Consider the following 19,104-nt stretch of genomic DNA (forward strand, 5'->3'; position numbering starts at 1 on the left):
GAGCTTCTTGGATTTCTTAATGTCGTTGTTGAACCATGGGGCTTTTTTGCTACCTTGCTTGATTTGATGGTATTTCAAGGGTGCTAGTTCGTCGGCGCTGTGGGTGATCCATTGTGTGATGTTGGTGGCAGCTTGGTTTGGGTCCGATGATTTGGCAGGAGGGTTTTGGTGAAGCGATGTGAAGAGTTGGTCGGTGGTAATTTTGTTCCAGTTTCTTCGGGGGATAGGTTGTGGGGGGTTGTGGGTCGTGGTCTTTTTGTAGTTGAAGTGAACGCAGCTGTGGTCCGTCCAATGGAGAGCTGTGGTGTGATCGAAGGAGATGTGTTTGCTGGAGGTGAAGATAGGGTCGAGCGTGTGTCCGGCAAAGGTGGGTGGGGGTGTCAACAAGTTGTTTGAGTCCGAGATTGGCCCGGTTGTCCAGAAGGGTGGTGGTGCTGCTGTCGTTTTTCTTTTCCAGGTGGAAGTTGAGGTCTCCCAGTAGGATGTAGTTCTCGGAGGGGAGGGCATGTGGGCTGCTGAAGTCAGTGATGTCTTCGCTGAATTGTGTGCGGGGTCCTGGTGGTCTGTAGATGAGGGTGCCTCTGAGGGTGGTCTTGGGGTCGGTGTGGATCTGGAAGTGAAGGTGTTCGGCGGTAGCAAGGAAGTCGTCGGAATTGGTCTTGATGCGGATGGTGTTTTTATGGACGATGGCGATGCCTCCTCCTGTTTGGTTGATGCGGTCCTTTCGGATGATCTTGTAGCCGTCCGGGATGGCTATGGCGATGTCGGGCGCTGATGAGGCGTTCATTCAGGTTTCTGGGAGGAAGGCAACGTCTGGAGATGTGGTGTCGATTAGGTTCCAGAGTTCGATGGAGTGTCTGTGGACCGAGCGGGTGTTGAGCAGGATGCAGTTTAGGTGGTTGGTGTTGGAGCTCAGTTTGCAGTTTGTGGATTTGGTGTGGGTTCTGGAGCAGTCAAATTTGCAGGAGAGGCAGGTGAAGGGTCCGTGGGTGTGTCCTGGGGCAGCTTGGTAGCATGGAGGTGTGCGGCCGGGGTTAAGAACTGAGAGGGTTGCGGCGTCGTATGTGATGCGGCGGAATGGATTATGTGGGGACCAGGGGGTCTGGCGCTGGGCATGGTCCGGGCGCGGACGGGCGCAGACGGGCTTACCTTTGGCGCACCTTCGGCACGCATGGGGCGCGACCGCTGCGCGTGAACGCTGCGCGCGAAAGTATCTGTCATATGTGGATTGTGGAGGGGGGAGGGGCGAGGGAGGAGCAGCTGGGAGGCGGGAGTGGGGTGGAGAGCCGGGCTGGGAGGACCAACAACAACAAACAAAATGGCAGCAAGCCCAAAAGCGATACAGGACGAGATTGGGGCACAACCTGGAATCGCTAATAAATAAATGGCCAGTGGCGCCGGTACAATCAGGTACAAATAGTTCTAGCAGGCAAAGCGAGCAGTGCACAATTTAGCAGTTAATGCCGAGCAGTCTATCACTATAGCGCTACGATCACAATATCATGAGGCACAATCAATAATTATAGTGAGCAGAGCTGGCAGTGCGCAATTCGACTAAGGCAATGAATTAGTCAGGCAGAAGCGCTACGATACCACTTCTAGCAGCAGGGAGCAGTGTGGGGAGCGACCGCTTCTGATCTAGGCAGGACGGTCACAGCGTTTATGAAATCGGGTCGAGCCTTAACTTTAATGGGAGGGAGGAGCAGCTGGGAGGCGGGAGTGGGGTGGAGAGCCGGGCTGGGAGGACCAACAACAACAAACAAAATGGCAGCAAGCCCAAAAGAGATACAGGACGAGATTGGGGCACAACCTGGAATCGCTAATAAATAAATGGCCAGTGGCACCGGTACAATCAGGTACAAATAGTTCTAGCAGGCAAAGCGAGCAGTGCACAATTTAGCAGTTAATGCCGAGCAGTCTATCACTATAGCGCTACGATCACAATATCATGAGGCACAATCAATAATTATAGTGAGCAGAGCTGGCAGTGCGCAATTCGACTAAGGCAATGAATTAGTCAGGCAGAAGCGCTACGATACCACTTCTAGCAGCAGGGAGAAGCGTGGGGAGCGACCGCTTCTGATCTAGGCAGGACGGTCACAGCGTTAATGCAATCGGGTCGAGCCTTAACTTTACATCGCACTCACTGAACGACGGGCCAAGAGACGTCGCTCCGTTGAGCTAATTAAGAACAAACGTTCATCTCTGGGCCCGCTACAGCTAGCCATGTCTCCGCTTCCCAGTATGTATTGCGAAAGCGAGGGTCCGGATACATCGCTTGGAGATAGCATTCCATTACTCTTCCAGGACATAACCCCTCCTCCTGATCTAAATAATGACATGCTCATAAACCTCTCTTTCTCTTCAGGTAGCATGACGCGAGAGGCAGAAGCCGTGGTAGATATAACGTTACCATTAGTAGAGACTGCTAAAAAACGTAATAAACCTTCAAAAAACCCACGACCACAAGGTCCTCCCCCGAAAAGAAGGAGAAAGGTGGGTAGTAGATCACAGAGAAACAAGATCAGTCTCATTGATTTTGCCAAATCTATGAGCTCCTCATCAAATGCAATTACATTACCCGCACCAGCTATTGAATCACCCTTCCCATTACTAGATCCATCCGGTATTGATTTAATGGGAAGCATTGAAAAACTGGTCAGATCTCTCACATTGCCTTTAGTAGAGAGACTACAAAAAATAGCCCAACAGCTGGGGAACTTAGAACAGGCAATCGATGAAATCAAAGAAGGAATTAAGGGTGTTCCAGTGCCCCCACTAGTGTCCACAATTACCGTACCACCCACAAACGTTATTGATCAAATGGTGGCTAAAACTACAAACCAAATTAACCCCAAAACCCCAAAACCAACGCCCTCCAAAACATCACGGCTAAAGGCGAAAAATAGTGATAAAGTGGCTCAGGTGGGTGGAAAACCTAATCCCCCTGGAAATCTTCAAAAACCTACCGGCCATGAAGATTCTGTGAGGCCATCCTTTCCTAGGAGGCACAACGTGGAACTGCCTCCGGAAGCAGCTCCACTTTTGGTGGTCCTTCCTGGAGTCCCGGTTTTGGAGGATGGTAAAGATGGTAAGAATGAAAACCAAAACCAGTTAAAAAATAAAGTCATATTTTGGCTCAGGAAGAACCGACCGCTTCCTCCTAACGTGAATGGTGAAATTCTATACGTCAGGCGCCTTCCCTGGCTGGGTCCTAGTATAAAGAATATTACAGGAGACATCATTATAATACATTTTAGAGATATAAGGGCAGTCAGAAATATCTTAGATTGGTTTCCTCCCAATGGCAGTAATGAAATCACAGCCCGTGATTTGACTTACTTTAATCCCAGAAATCTGATAACCCCTGCTATTAATCCCAGGCCGCTGGTCTATCATCAGGATGATTACATTAGACCCTTATTCCAATGTGAGGTTGATCGCTTTAGGCCTCAATTTAATCATCGAGATGATCACCTCAGACCTCTATCCCAACACCAGGATGCCTGCTTTAGGTCCTTACCCTTACATCAGATCGATCACTATAGACCTTCATTCCAATATCAGAATGATCACTTCAAGCCCCCAGGTAATCATTATCCCTCACTATGGAATAATTTTCCTACTCAGGAATGCAGTTTTAATTTATTTTATTTTATTTTTTATTTTTTTTTTACACTTATAGAGCGCACTGATACCAGTCGGCGTCCTGGCGCTGAAGTGATAGTTCCAGAGAAGCGAAAGTCTAGGTACTTATTGGGAAAAAAGCCATGTTTTTAGATCCTTCCTGAATGCCAGGAGATTTGTATTGAGTTTGAGGGAGAGAGGGAGGGAGTTCCACGCCATCGCAGCTCCCCTGACAAAGCTCCTTCCACCCCAGCGTGCCCTCTTGATTCGGGTGGTTTTAACTAGCCCCAGACTGGCCGACCTCAGTTGTCTACCTGGTCTATACCACTGAAAAAGATCTTGAAGGAACACTGGGCCAAGGCCATGCAGTGCCTTAAAGACAATACAAAGGGCCTTGAACCTAATTCGTTTCCGTACCGGAAGCCAGTGCAGTTTATCCAACTCCTTAGAGACTGAGGAAAACTTGGGCAAACCCCCAATCAAGCGGGCAGCCGCATTTTGTAAAACTTGAAGCTTGTTGAGCACTCCCTGTTGTGCCTCGAGAAAAAGACTATTACAATAGTCAATGCGTGATAGGACGAGGGCTGTCACCACCGTCTTTCTACAGCCCTCAGGAAGGTACGGTAGAACCTTTCTGATAATTCTCAGAATGTAATGTACTGAGGAACTCAACGCATTGACTTGGGGTTTGAAGGTGAGAAGGTTATCAATAACGACCTACTACCGATAATAATCATCAACTGACTACAAGACCCTTTCTGATCCCCACCCAGAATCGATTTAACATTCTGTCAGGAATAGATGATATAGAATGACTAACAACCACCCCAACTTCTTTGGATAATTTTAATTTACGCCCCCTAGACAAGCTGACCGTACCCCAAAAGGTCTCCTTATCTGAGGACTACTGTGGCAGCTTTTCTCCCTCCAGCGATCTTCCAAACAAGGCCCTGGAAAATAGTATCTTGACTGAAGGGCCTTGGAACCTAATACAAGATCCCTCTCTGTTGTCTCAAGGTCAAACTGCGGGAACTCAAATCCATTCCAAACAACCGTATCTTCCTCCCAACGTACTATCATCTAGTAGTTTGACCCTTTCTATCATAATCTGGAACATAGCAGGCCTGCGTCCTAAAGTCGACCAACTCAACTGGCTAGAAATAATTAGAAATCATAATATAGTATGCTGCCAGGAAACATGGTCAGTAACTGCTATCCATCTTCAGGGGTACAGATTGTATCACTCAAGTGCACGTCCTTCCCTTTTTGGTAGACCCAAGGGAGGATTATCAGTATATGTATCTAATACCCTCCCATTTAAGGAAATTGTAGAAATAAAAACTGAAGAGAACTATCAGATACTTAAACTCTCAGTGAATCAAGGGCATACATATTTTCTGGTACATTTCTATAACAATCTGTCACCACCTGATTTTGTGAAAGTCCTAAATAGGATAACCTCTGTTTTAGATGAGCACCGGAATAAATGTTCCTCTTTGCCTTTTAAATTGATATGGGGTGGCGATTTTAATATTACTTTATGTAAAGAACATAATAATCCAAATTGTGGTATTGTAGATGAGGGTGGGAGACCTCTAACACATTTCGCACACTCCAGTGCTGGGATCGTTCTAAATGAAAAGTTCTTTACCCTAGGACTGGGGTACGCGAATGAATTAGTTGAACCTCCAATTGACTTCTCCCCCACCTTTCACGCTAGGGGCTGTAACAGCATACGAAAAGCTCTAATTGTATCTTAAAATTGCTTAAAAGCACCAGAAATGTAAGGGCACTAACGAGACATAATCTCATCCCCACCATGCAGATTATGCAAAATTGGTATTGACTACACCAGGTTGACAGGTGATGGCAGTTGGTGGGAGCAATTGCCACTTAAGGAAGTAACAGGATGGTATTTAAGTGCGTGAGGGGGAGCCCTGTGATTAGTCTGCTGTGTGTCTCTCCCTGCACAGAGAAACTGCATCTCAGCAGCCAATTACCTCATTTTCTGTAGTTTCAGTAAGTTGTTTAAGTTAGGGGTGGGTGCTCTGGTTTCTGGATGGTTTGGGCAGAGTGGACAGGTTTTCAGTTTGCCCATGTGTGACATTTATAGGCTTTCAGGGTATTTATGAGTAAAATGTCAGTGGTTTATGTTTGACACTTTGTAAATCATTAAAGAAAGCTCAATAGTTTTTTTCTTGCATTTTCCGTTTTCATAACTTCTTCTTGTAACTAGCCCTTGTCATAACCCATTGCCTCCAGTGCAAAGTAAGGAGGCTTTTGGCAGAAGCTTTCACCAATATTCATTTCCGTTACAGACCCAAAATGTGTTCACATTCTTGATGGCTGCAGCAGCAGTTCCTCTTTTAAAGCACTAGCAGGACCACTTATGAAGACAGAAGATAACTCAATTCTGATGATGATGTCATTAGACAAAGAACGAGAAATATACCTGTAACAGATGCCCACTGCTGCTCTCTGGGCAGGATCCTTTTTAACCCCCTAGCCCCAGGGTGGCAGCTGGGCTCTGTTTGGGCCTCTCAGCTCCTGGCCCCAGGGTGGCAGCTGTCCCCGCCGGGGCTGCTGCAGGGCTCTGGTTTGGGCCTCTCAGCTCCTGGCCCCAGGGTGGCAGCTGTCCCCGCCGGGGCTGCAGCAGGGTCTGGCCTGGGCCTCTCAGCTCCAGAGGCCTCTCAGCTCCAGAGGCCTCTCAGCTCCTGGCCCCAGGATGGCAGCTGTCCCCGCCGGGGCTGCAGCAGGGTCTGGCCTGGGCCTCTCAGCTCCAGAGGCCCCTCAGCTCCAGAGGGCCTCTCAGCTCCAGAGGCCTCTCAGCTCCTGACCCCAGGGTGGCAGCTGTCCCCGCCGGGGCTGCAGCAGGGTCTGGCCTGGGCCTCTCAGCTCCAGAGGCCCCTCAGCTCCAGAGGGCCTCTCAGCTCCAGAGGCCTCTCAGCTCCTGACCCCAGGGTGGCAGCTGTCCCCGCCGGGGCTGCTGCAGGGCTCTGGTTTGGGCCTCTCAGCTCCTCGACCTCAGAGACGCCGCCATGATGTTGTTTGTCAGGAGTACGAGAGCGGTTTGAAGTAGTGTCTTCGCTCCGCATACGCGTAGTGATGGAGCGCAATCCTGCGCACGCGCTGTTATGAGACGTTTCATTATGTTGTTGGGGAGCAAGGGAGGTTAGGAGCACGAGATCGATAGGAAGTAGGGTCTTCGCTCCGCACATGCGCAGTGATGGCGCGATCCTGCGCATGCGCTGTTATGAGACACTTCATTATGTTGTTGGGGAGGTCAGGAGCTCGAGAGCGATAGGAAGTAGTGTCTTCGCACCGCACTTGCGCAGTGATGACTGGTGGTCCTGCGCACGCGCAGTTATGAGAGAGGTGGGGGAGGTCAGGAGCACGAGAGCCATGATAAAGAGAGGCCTCGCCTGACTTCCCTCAAGGAAAACAATGTCACCGAATGAGATTTGATACACAGGGGCTGCGAGGCGCTACAGCGCCAATGTATGTGAGCAGGCACGAGTAGACGCAGGGGCCGCCAGCTCGGACTGGGAACCAATTCAACCACTTTGGGTCGAACGAGCCCTTCCTTGAACCCGAGCATCATCCCTTCCGGCTTCTTTCTGTGTTCAGCAGAAGGACCCTCCCCCCAGTGTCTGTGCAGCTCTCTTCAGCTTCAGACCCTCACCGACCCCCCAGATCTGCCCCCACCCCCTCAGACTCCAAACCTGCCCCCCCCTCAGACTCCAAACCTGCCCCCCCCAGACTCCAAACCTACCCCCCTCAGACTCCAAACCTGCCCCCCCCTCACACTCCAAACCTACCCCCCTCAGACTCCAAACCTGCCCCCCCCGACTCCAAACCTACCCCCCTCAGACTCCAAACCTGCCCCCCCCTCAGACTCCAAACCTGCCCCCCCCCAGACTCCAAACCTGCCCCCCTCAGACTCCAAACCTACCCCCCTCAGACTCCAAACCAGCCCCCCCCCCTCAGACTCCAAACCTGTTGTGCTTTTTACTGCTCTCTGGGAAATCCTGCATGTTACTTTGCATTTCCCTGCACACGGAGGTATTTACATCTTAATCTTTAATTCTGTGCACACTGTATTACTTGTATTACTTGTAATACTGTATGAGACATCTTTGCACACTGGACTGCTTTTTACAATACTATGTGAAATCTGTGCACATTGTACGTGTTTATTACTTAACTATAAGAAATCTGTGCACATTGCATTGCTTTTCATGGCACTGTGAGAGATATTTACAGCTTAAAGAGGTAATCTGTGCACAGGGCACTGCTTTTTACCACACTGAGAAATCTTTGCTCAATGTACTGCTTTTACTACATTATGAGGACTATGTTCACAATGGACTGCTTTGTACTGCACTACAGGGGGGCATGCACAGTGAAAATGTGTACACTGCACTGATGTTTACTACACTGGGAGAGATGCTTATCGCTGCACTGTGAGAAATCTTTGCCACCACTCTTCTTTACCTGCACATTTGAGGCAAATTTACATTCTCATTGTTGCTGAGATTGGACTCACGCACCCATCGACGTGCAGGCCGCGCCTGGTTGTGTCTGGCCAGAAAGAGGCACTTCCGCCTTGTACTCTGACAAGGAGAGTGTCCGCTTCTCCTGCTCTGCCGTGGTCAGCATCCCCCTCCTTTCTTCCTCTTCTTCCCTCTCTCTGTCTCTGTCTCGCTCTTCCTCACTTGCTGAATGAAAGCGTGACTTCAAGAAACAACGCTTACCCTCTCTTTCCTCTCTTTTCCTTCATTTGTTCCCCTGTGAAATGGATCCAAAAGAGGAAGAAACACTTTTGCTGGAAATGTCGTCTAGTTCTCAAATTTTTCTATTCCAAAGTGCAGCCTCGGGATGGAAAGAAAAAAAGGTTCAAAATAAGAAAAATAACAAAGTAAAGCAAAACAGAGGTGTCGCAAAGTGGCCAGATTGCTTTTATTCACACCTAAACACATTAGCGCCACTTCACGGAGTTTGCCAGTGAAACAGTACTTTCGTTTTCTCGTCTTTCTGTTGGTGTGTGGAGTGGAAAACGTTTAATGCAATCCTTAACGACTGTTTAGTTTATAAAATGTGTACCACAGCTCTGTGTTCAGAGATGTGGTCTTTTTAAATCATACTATTTACGTTTTGTAAGGATGTAAGCATATAAGCAATGGACATTGAAACGGGTCCCTTCCATGTGTTTACTTTTCAGGCAAAAACACGCTTTGATTTCTAAATAGTGAGTGTAAACGTATTTTGGTAACCATGTTGTTCCAGTTTATATTACACATGCTTTACTTAATCTTGCATTCCCTACAATGTGTTCAGTTGGGTGTTGCAATTGCTTTGCGTGAAAAGTTGGTTCTAGAATATGTCAAAAATGTATGCAGATCAATATGTGGCCTGGAAAATTAAAGAACCATAATGCACAACGTAGATAGAGTGTGACCCTATCTGGGATGTGGAAATATTTTGCAAATCTAGTTGTCCAAGGGATAATAAGCTACATAAATCTACTAGCACTGCAAATAAATCAAAATGCCTGGCCTACTTCATAAATCAATTATACGGGCTTCCAAATAAATGTACCCCTTATGTGTAGTGCGGACTATGACGATATTGACTTTACACAGTGAAGCTTTTGCTTGAGGAAAAAAAGTTGTATAAAATTTCAGTGTCCTCTGTACTGGAAAATCAATATCATATATTTACATAGTATACATTTTAGCATAAGGTTTTGCAAAGAAATAAAATACAATAACAAGCATTTCAGACCCAAGCTGGTATTTACAAAACATCTGTGATCCAGCCGTAAGTCAGAAATGGACATACATGTTTGAGTGTATCTCAAGTACAGCTCTGTTTTCTCCGGCAATGTGAAGGTTAGCTTTTCTAATACATCAGGCAAGAGCAGGGGTGTGAGGAATCCTTTCTTAGGAGACAGTTCTGAAGATTTCATTTCAACTTACAGCAAAGTATCATCTCACAAGGTGTGCAGGGTTCTCATTTGAATGATTGTGACATTGCAATACATAATGGCCATATAGAAAACTCATTGGTGTACCCCAGCCTGACCTCACTTGTGGGGCAAGCGGCGGGGTAGACAGGTTTATGACTGAGGTATCGCAGTCTTACCAACGGTCCCAAACAGAACTTACAGTGATACTTGGTGATGAGTTTATAGGATCGTCAACGAACAAGACCTCATTTTTTTTACAGTGGGTCAAGAAGAGCATTAAAACTTCCCAAAGGAGAGTGCTACGTGAGAGTCTTGGAGGGCTTGATTAGATCCCAGAGCCATTTCCATTGGCTGTGCTAGCGAGGCACAACTGGTACGAGAACAAGTTGTGTAGCAATGCTCAAATATGAAATGGCTAAACTCGTGATTAGCCGGTATCAGGGCTAAGGAAGGGAAACTCTTATCAATCTTGTCTGTTCCAAGCAGGCTTTTGATGTTCCTTGGAATTAACTGTAAGGAATTCTGTCTATGGAAATTTGTTTTTATGCTTATGATACACCGCTGGATGAATCCTGCGTTATCAGTATGAACATGGTATCAAAAAAGAAGGCAGTGCCATCAAAACGGTTGTGGTTGGAGCCGCGAGGCTTCACCGCTAATACTTACCACAGAGCTGTGATAGAATTAGACTTCGGCAGCAGCTTTACCACAATGGGCCATATGGACGAACACATTTTCCCATAGACACAGAATGGGAAAAACCCTTTGATGCATCTAATGATTCCATCTTGAGTGGCCAGTATTTCTCATAATAGTCGTACTTCAGTGAGGGCCGTCTGCTTTGTAAGAGTGTGTCCTGAACCATACATGTCAGACAAAAACCAAAGATTCCTCGCCATCAGATGATCAAATGTTTACCTATTACGGTTTAGATTATGGTTTGGCCCAATTACTGCTCACTTATGGTGCAGAGGAGGAGAGGCCTGTCCAGGGGTGCAGAGGAGGAGAGGCCTGTCCAGAGGAGGGGCAAAGAGGAGAGGCCTGTCCAGAGGAGGGGCAGAGGAGGAGAGGCCTGTCCAGGGGTGCAGAGGAGGTGAGGCCTGTCCAGGGGCGCAGAGGAGGAGAGGACTGTCCAGAGGAGGGGCAGAGGAGGTGAGACCTGTCCAGAGGAGGGGCAGAGAAGGAGAGGCCTGTCCAGGTGTGCAGAGGAGGTGAGGCCTGTCCAGGGTTGCAGAGGAGCTGAGGCCTGTCCAGGATGTGCGGAGGAGGTGAGGCCTGTGCCGGGGTGCAGAGGAGGTGAGGCCTGTCCAGGGGTGCAGAGGAGGTGAGGCCTGTCCTGGGGTGCAGAGGAGGAGAGGCCTGTCCAGGGCAAGCAGTGGAGGTGAAGCCTGTTCAGGGGGAGCAGAGGAGGTGAGGTCTGTCCATGGGTAGAAGAGGAGGTGACCCTGTCTAGGGGGTGCAGAGGAGGTGAGGCCTGTCCTGGGGTGCAGAGGAGGAGAGGCCTGTCCAGGGGTGCAGAGAATGTGAGGTCTGTCCTGAGGGGTGCAGAGGAGATGCCTCTCAGCGGGAGCAGAGGAGGTGAGGCCTGTCCTGGGGTGCAGAGGAGGTAAAGCATATCCATGGGGTGCAGAGGAGGTTAGGCCTGTCCAGGGGGTCCAGAGTTGTTGAGGCCTGTCCAGGGGTGCCGAGGAGGTGAAGCCTGTCCTGGGGAGAAGAGGAGGTGAGCATTTCCAGGGGGAGAAGAGGAGGTGAGCCTGTCCAATGGGGTGCAGAGGAGGTGAGTCCTGTCCAAGGGGTTACAGATGAGGTGAGGCCTGTCCAGGGAATGCAGGGGAGGCCTGTTGTCAAGGGTTGTGTTTACGCACAGTGCCAACACTCCCAGGAGCAGAACATGAGATTTTTCAAATTACACCACTGGTTTTCCCACAGCCACCAACTGAAGAGTTAACTAGTGGCCGTGCGAACCCAGCCGGGAGAAAGGGGCATGGGACAGAGAAGAGACTGCCTGACCTTCTGGCTCTTCCACTCTACTTCTTCCTTTCTGCCGTACTCCATTTTATGCCGTCCTTACTCCCTCTCTATCTTCAAGCATGGATGGAAATCGCTGTAACAGAAAAGCACACCATTACTAATTTAATTTTTGGACTGTGTACCCCCCTGGACTTCTTCTGGCACTTTGATTCATACTAACTGGGTCACTCTCATGGACTTCTTTACTCTTGTCCTGCCCGCCATTTTGCTGCTGTTCTCGGCCGCTTTTCTCTGGACCCTCACCCGCCATCGTTTCCATTCCCTCGTCCTTTAACCCTTTGTCCCTCGTTTCCCCTTTGACGATCCTATGATTTGACTTTTCTCCATTCCCTTGCATCCCTCCCACCCTCCCTTGGTGCTGAGACTACGTCCCCCCTCCTTAATGGAACTCTGCTCTCCTGGTTTTTTGGGTCTTGACCTGAGAAAATCTACTATTTGTATATTTATGTATATAGAGATAACTCTAACCACTAGTATATGTAGTACCATTCCTATGTGACTCTTAGAGTATATCCATTCGTATCCCTTCCCTATGTATATAGAGATAACTCTAATCACTAGTATATGCAGTAGACCTTTGCACTCTCTACCATTCCTATGTGACTCTTAGAGTTTATCCATTTGTATCCCTTCCCTATGTATATAGAGATAACTCTAATCACTAGTATGTGCAGTAGACCTTTGTAGTCTCTACCATTCCTATGTGACTCTTAGAGTATATCCATTTGTATCTCTTCCTTGAGTGACTTGCAACTTCTACGTTTGCAGTTTTTTCTGTGTTTATCTCTTCCGTGTGTGACTCTACATCTTGTACATTTGCAATTTTTTTCTGTGTGTATCTTTTATGTAACTCATGTAATTCCAAGTCCTTATGTATCGCTACTGGTTCTTATGTAAAGCACTCTGACAACTTCAGGTAATGTTCGCGCTATTTAAATCGCATTAAATAAATAAATATATATATATGTGTCCTTACCCAGAGTGCCTGTGGCATTTGCTCCTCTTCTATTCTTTAATATAAGTACTTTATTCTTTGGTAACCTTCATTATAAACAACATTTTAGCACCCTTTAACTCTGTGAGTTAATTTATTTTTTTTCACTCATTCGTTCATTCACTCTCTGCCTTACTTTCTTATCTGAATTCTTCTTACTTCTCCCTTAGGAACCTTCTGGAGCCTCCGCTGTCAACCAAGCAACGAAGAAATCAGGAACTGAAGTATTCAATGGGTAAGTATTAATTCTTCTCTTTATATTTCTTTTTCCCTATTTACTTTAAATTGGTATTTCTCTCTACTTCTAAATTACCAAACTAACTAACTGACGCACCGAAGCACTCTAACCTGCGCCTAAGCCTGACACAAAACTGCACTATTTTTATCAAACTAGACTACAGAAAGAACGTGACTAATCTCTGAAAATCAGTTGGTGAAATGCCTTGGTTCTAAAATCAACCGGCGCACTTCACAGCTTGTCTAGACCTCGCACCTGTGTCCAGGAGCGCAGGACTAGGCCGGCAACTTGCACCGCTGTCTTCCCTGTTGGTAGTACAGGGGAGAATGCCCGGGTCCGTGCGAGAATCACCCGCGACCTTTTGCGAGCGGGTGATTTTTGCAATGCCCGTTCAAAGACAGATATCGCGAGACAAAGAAGAGCTTTGATTCCTTTTCCTGCACCCTGACACCTGTCCAGGAGGTGCAGAAGAGGTGAGGCCTGTACTGTGCTGAGGAGGTGAGACCTGTTCAGGGGGTGCAGAGGAGTTGAGGCCTGTCCTGGGCTGGGGTTGCAGTGGCGGTGCAGCATATCCAGGAGGGGTGCAGACGAGGTGAGGCCTGTCAAGGGGGTGCAGAGGAGGTGAGGCCTGTCCATGCGGGTACAGAGGAGGTGAGGCCTGTCCAGGCGCGTACAAAGGAGTTGAGGCCTATCCTGGGCTGGGGGTGCAGTGGAGGTGAGGCCTCTCCAGGGGTGCGGAGGCGTGAGGCATGTCCAAGCGGGTGCAGAGAAGGTGAGGCCTGTCCAGGGTGTGCAGAGGAGTTGAGGCCTGTCCAAGGGGTGCAGAGGAAGTGAGGCCTGTCCATGGGGGTGCAGAGGAGATGAGGTGTGTGAAGGGGGCGCAGAGGAGGGGAGGCCTGTCCAAGGGGTGCAGAGGAGGTGAGGCCTGTCCAGGGTGTGCAGAGGAGTTGAGGCCTGTCCAGGGGGGTGCAGAGGAGGTGAGGTGTGTACAGGCGGCGCAGTTGAGATGAGGCCTGTCCAAGGGATGCAGAGCAGGTGAGGCCTGTCCAGGGGTGAAGATGAAGTGATGCCTGTCCAGGGGGTGCAGAGGAAGCGATGCCTGTCCAGGGGGTGTAGAGGAGGTGAAGCCTGTCCAGAGGGTGTGCAGAGGAAGTGATGCCTGTCCTGAGAGGTGCAGTGGAAGTGGGGCCTTCCAGTGGGTGCAGAGGAGGTGAGGCATGTCCAGGGGGTACAGAGTAGGTAAAGCCTGTCCAGGGGGGTGCAGAAGAGGCGAGGCCCGTCTTGTCCTGGTGAGGGCGATGCAAAGGAGGTGAGGCCTATCCAGGGGTTACATTGGAGGTGAGGCCTGTCCAGGGGATACCGTGGAGGTGAGTCCTGTCCAAGGGATTCAGAGGAGGTGTGGCCTATCCAGGGGTGCAGAGGAGGTGAGGCCTGTCCAGGGGGTACAGAGGAGGTGAGTCCTGTCCAGGGGGTGTAGAGGAGGTGAGGCATGTCCAGGGGTGCAGAGGAGGTGAGGCCTGTCCAGGGGTGCAAATGAGGTGAGGCCTGTCCTGGGGTTACAGTGGAGGTGAGGCCTGTCCAAGGGGTGAAGAGGAGATGAGGCCTGTCCAGGGGGTGCAGCGGAGGCGGATCCTGTCCAGGGGTGCAGAGGAGCTGAGGTCTGTCCAGGGGAATGCAGAGGAGATGAAGCCTGTCCTGCGCGGGTAGGAGGAGAGGCCTGTCTTGTCCTAGTGGGGTGATTCAAAGGAGGTGAGGCCTGTCCTGTGCTGTTATGAAACCCGCCATGTTGGGGTAGGAGGAGAAGCCTGCCCTGGCTTGTCCTCTGGGTAGGAGGAGTGTGGAATGCCTCAGCCGCTGCCCTCACTGCCCAGAGATACTCCTTTCCAGACGTATAATTTGATTTTAAGAGCTCATAATCCGAGTTTTTGAAAAGTACCCAGAGTTATTATTGAGCCCCAGATGGCTCATGACAAAGGCACACATCTCCATCAAGTATGGAGTTTATTTTTTAAACCACTGTCTTTAGTAATGTAACGGATACTACAACCCCAAGAATGCACTTATGTATTATATGAAAGGACAGGCATGAATATTCGGGGAATCACTCTACGGAAATATTTGGATCCTCCTGGGGCATCGTGGCAGATAAGAGTAGAACAGTTAACGTGCAAGGACTTTAAGACAGAGGGAGAAGGGAGACAGGGGGAGGGAGACAGAGGAAGGAGGGAGACAGGGAGAGGGAGACAGGGAGAGGGAGACAGAGGGAGTGAGACAGAGGGAAGGAGACAGAGGGAAGGAGACAGAGGGAAGGAGACAGAGGGAAGGAAACTGAGGGAAGGGGACAGGGAGGGAGACAGAGGATGATAGACAGAGTGAGGTTGAGAGAGGGTGACAGGCAGAGGGAGACAGAGAGAGGGAGTTAGACAGAGGGAGGGAGGGAGACAGACAGAGACAGAGGGAGGGAGACAGAGGGAGGGAGACAGAGGGAGAGAGGGAGGCAGAGAGAGGGAGAGAGAGAGAGGGAGACAGAGGGAGGGAGACAGAGGGAGACAAAGGGAGGGAGGGAGAGAGGGAGATAGACAGTCAGAGTAAGGGGGAGAGAGCGAGAGAGAGAGAGGTGTGCGTGTGTGTGTGTGCTGGGTCTGGTGACTCAGTGGACGAAAGCGTCAGCTGCCGGGACCTGTGTTCAACCTCATGGTCTCAGTTTTTTTTCTTTAGCCACGTCCCCCTCCCCCACTGCCCCCGCCCCCACAGGAGCGGCCCTTGGCTACAAACCACACTATAAATTTGCCCCCCGAGAGAAAGTTTGTGAGTACCCATGATCTAGAAGAACTAAAATCAAGGGAAGAGGATAACGATTCTTTATTGTAATCTTGTTCAAGGTACGATAATCTATACACATTCTCAGATCTCTGTCACGTTTGGGAAAGAAAAATAATGGTGAAGAAACGGGGGACTGTGATGGTCGTATGAACCTGTTTTCTCTGTATTTCTAAATTTAATCTTTAAGATGACGGTTTTCAGCTTCAGTAAGATTAGCTCCAGGATCCAAATCGATTTTGCAGTCATACGACCGATGTGGGGGCAACTTCTTTGATTCCGATTCACTGAAAACTTCAGCAAACTCTTGATGTTCTACCGTAAGACTCACAGTTTGAACCGCACACACCATCATCTTTTGCTTGCTTAATAAAGCTGCTGGATTTCCATCTTGCTCTTTCCGCTTTTCTCCGAAGCATTTTTCCAAACAATAACTTGAGTTGAACTTCACAGTTCGATCACTCCAGTTAATTGTTGGGTTGTGTTCAGTTAACCAAGGCAAACCCAGGATGATTCCAAACTGAGGAGCATCAATCAAGTTAAATTGAATCACCTCCTTTTGAACTTCGACAGAAACAAGTTCCACAACTTCCGTGTGACTGGTTATTGGGCTGGAAGATGAATTTTTACCGCCAACAGCCCTAACTGCCTCACTTCTCTTTTTAGGTAATGCCGTCAGACCAATTTTCGAGGCATATTGAGGTCACAAAAATTCCCCGTAGCACCGGAGTCCAGCATCATGGCCACTCCTGAAAGAACTCTGTCTCGAAATCTTAGGGTCATCGTCAGAATGAGGTGTGGAGTGGAAGATTGTAGAGTATTGGCCACTTGATAAGAAATTCGAATTATATGCTTGTTAGCAACCACCAGCCCAACTCCTTCTACTGGTGGTGCAGAGAGTTTTCCTTCTTGAAGGTTTTTGGCTTCTTGGGACATTCCTTTACAAAATGTCCACTAATACCACAATAAAGCCATAGATTATTCTGTCGACGCTTTTCTTTCTCTTCTTTGGAAAGGGGGCCTCTAATAGTTCCAATTTGCATAGGTTCGACTCCATGTTCTCTATCACAAGATTTAACAACCTCTGCTCTGACCCGGTCAAATCGTGGTACACTGGGCCGAAATTCACGTCATCTTTCACCCCTTCTTTCCATTAGTCGATAGTCTATCTCTAAAACGAGATCAATCAAAGCTGAAACTTCTGTAGGGCAATTTGGGATCAGTGATAAAGTATCCTTTAAGTCATCTTTCAAACCCCGATAGAACAAGGCTGCCCTTTTGGCCTCCGGCCATTCAGTTTCTACAACAAGTTTGTTAAATTGGGCCAGGTGAAGACAAGCTCTCGATTCCCTTGCCTCAACTCCAGTAATTCATTATCCGTAGCCTGTGCCACCTTCCGACGATCAAAAAGTCGCAAAAACTCTTTCTTGAACTCCTCAAAGTAATATAAAATTGGTGAGTCTTGGGTGACCAGGGGCATTGACCACAGGCTGCGTCCCCATTGAGATACGACTAGATGAATGCTATACGAGATTGTGTACTGGGAAGACAGTGGGCCGACACATGAAGTACAACGAGCACTGAGTTAAGAAAATGTGAGCCTTCATTTCAAATTTGATTACCTTATTTTCCTCTCTGACTGCTATTAACTCTTCTTGAATCTCCTTAAGAATATTTCCTAAATGTTTTAAATCAAACTCTTCAGCCATTCTGCTCGGGCGAGTATTGACGTGGGCACTTCGCTCTGTCAAGGGTCGTGGTTACTCACAGTGCCGACACTCCCAGGAGCAGAACGATGAGATTTTCCAAATTCCACCCCTAGTTTTCCCACAGCCACCAACTGAAGAGTTAACTAGTTTCTGTGTGAACCCAGCCGGGGGAAAGGGGAATGGGACAGAGAAGAGACTGCCTGACCTTCTGGCTCTTCCACTCTTCTTCTTCCTTTCTGCCGTACTCCATTTTATGCCTTTCTTACTCCCTCTCTATCTTCAAGCATGAGTGGAAATCGCTGTAACAGAAAAGCACACCATTGCTAATTTCCTTCAGTTCCTTCTCCACTTTCTTGCTCTCTGTCTCTCTATAATATATATATATATATTTCCTTACCCAGAGTGCCTATGGCATTTGTTCCTCTTCTATTCTTTAATATAAGTATTTTATTCTTTGGTAACCTGCATTATAAACAACATTTTAGCACTCTTTAACTCTGTGAGTTAATTTATTCTTTTTCACTCATTCGTTCATTCACTCTCTCCCTTACTTTCTTATCTTCTGAATTTTTCTTACTTCTCACTTAGGAACCTTCTGGAGCCTCCGCCGTCAATCAAGCAACGAAGAAATCAGGAACTGAAGTATTCAATGGGTAAGTATTAATTCTTCTCTTTATATTTCTTTTTTCTTATTTACTTTAAATTTGTATTTCTCTCTAGTTCTAAATTACCTAACTAACTAACAGACGCACTGAAGCGCTCTAACCTGCGCCTAAGCCTGGCACAAAACTGCACTATTTCTATCTAACTAGACTACAGAAAGAACATGACTAATCTCTGAAAATCAGTTGGTGAAGTGCCTCGGTTCTAAAATCAACCGGCGCACTTCCCAGCTAGTCTGGACCTCGTGCCTGTGTACACGAGCTCAGGACTAGACCACCAACTTGCACCATGGTCCTCCCTGTTGGTAGTACCGGGGAGAATGCCCGTTTCCACGCTATAATCACCCGCGACCTTTTGCGAGCGGGTAATCTTTGCAATGCCGGTTCAATGGCAGATACTGCGGAACAAAGAAGAGCTTTGATTCCTTTTTCCTGCACCCTGACACCTGTCCAGGGGGTACAGAAGAGGTGAGACCTGTACTGTGCTGAGAGGGGTGAGACCTGTTCAGGGGGTGCAGAGGAGTTGAGGCCTGTCCTGGGCTGGGGGTGCAGCCTATCCAGGAGGGGTGCAGACGAGGTGAGGCCTGTCAAGGGGGTGCAGAGGAGGTGAGGCCTGCCCAAGGGGGTGCAGAGGAGGTGAATCCTGTCCAAAGGGGTGCAGAGGAGGTGAGGCCTGTGCAGGGGAGTACAAAGGAGTTGAGGCCTATCCTGGGCTTGGGGTGCAGTGGAGGTGAGGCCTGTCCAAGCGGGTGCAGAGGAGGTGAGGCCTGTCCAGGGTGTGCAGAGTAGTTGAGGCCTGTCCAGGGTGTGCATAGGAAGTGAGGCCTGTCCATGGGGGTGCAGAGGAGGTGAGGTGTGTGCAGGGGGTGCAGAGGAGGTGAGGCCTGTCCAAGGGGTGCAGAGGAGGCGATGTCTGTCCAGGGTGTGCAGAGGAGGTGAGGTGTGTACAGGGGGCGCAGTTGAGATGAGGCCTGTCGAAGGGATGCAGAGCAGGTGAGGCCTGTCCAGGGGAGTTCAGAGGAGGTGAGGCTTGTCCAGGGGGTGAAGATGAAGTG

At 48.8% G+C, this 19,104-nt stretch overlaps 2 protein-coding genes across 3 annotated transcripts in view; one reads left to right on the forward strand and one right to left on the reverse strand.

Moving 5' to 3' along the window:
- Positions 1 to 6,163, reverse strand: part of LOC144805628 (uncharacterized) — a 35,710-nt gene extending 29,547 nt beyond the window's left edge. Inside the window, exon 1 of the mRNA XM_078672151.1 lies at positions 6,080 to 6,163. The gene's annotated coding sequence lies outside the window, so the exon portion shown is untranslated. The remainder of the gene's footprint in view (positions 1 to 6,079) is intronic.
- A 1,448-nt stretch (positions 6,164 to 7,611) lies between these two features.
- The window catches only part of LOC144805643 (uncharacterized), a 35,579-nt gene continuing 24,086 nt past the window's right edge, over positions 7,612 to 19,104 (forward strand). The window contains exons 1-3 of one of the 2 annotated variants that reach the window (XM_078672160.1): positions 7,612 to 7,689; positions 12,791 to 12,855; positions 17,976 to 18,040. The gene's annotated coding sequence lies outside the window, so the exon portion shown is untranslated. Of the gene's footprint in view, positions 7,690 to 11,428; positions 12,856 to 17,975; positions 18,041 to 19,104 lie in introns of those variants that run through there. The other variant, XM_078672159.1, reaches the window with a different exon arrangement.

This window comes from Lissotriton helveticus (genome assembly GCF_964261635.1).
Source record: "Lissotriton helveticus chromosome 1_1 unlocalized genomic scaffold, aLisHel1.1 SUPER_1_unloc_17, whole genome shotgun sequence".
NCBI lineage: Eukaryota > Metazoa > Chordata > Amphibia > Caudata > Salamandridae > Lissotriton > Lissotriton helveticus.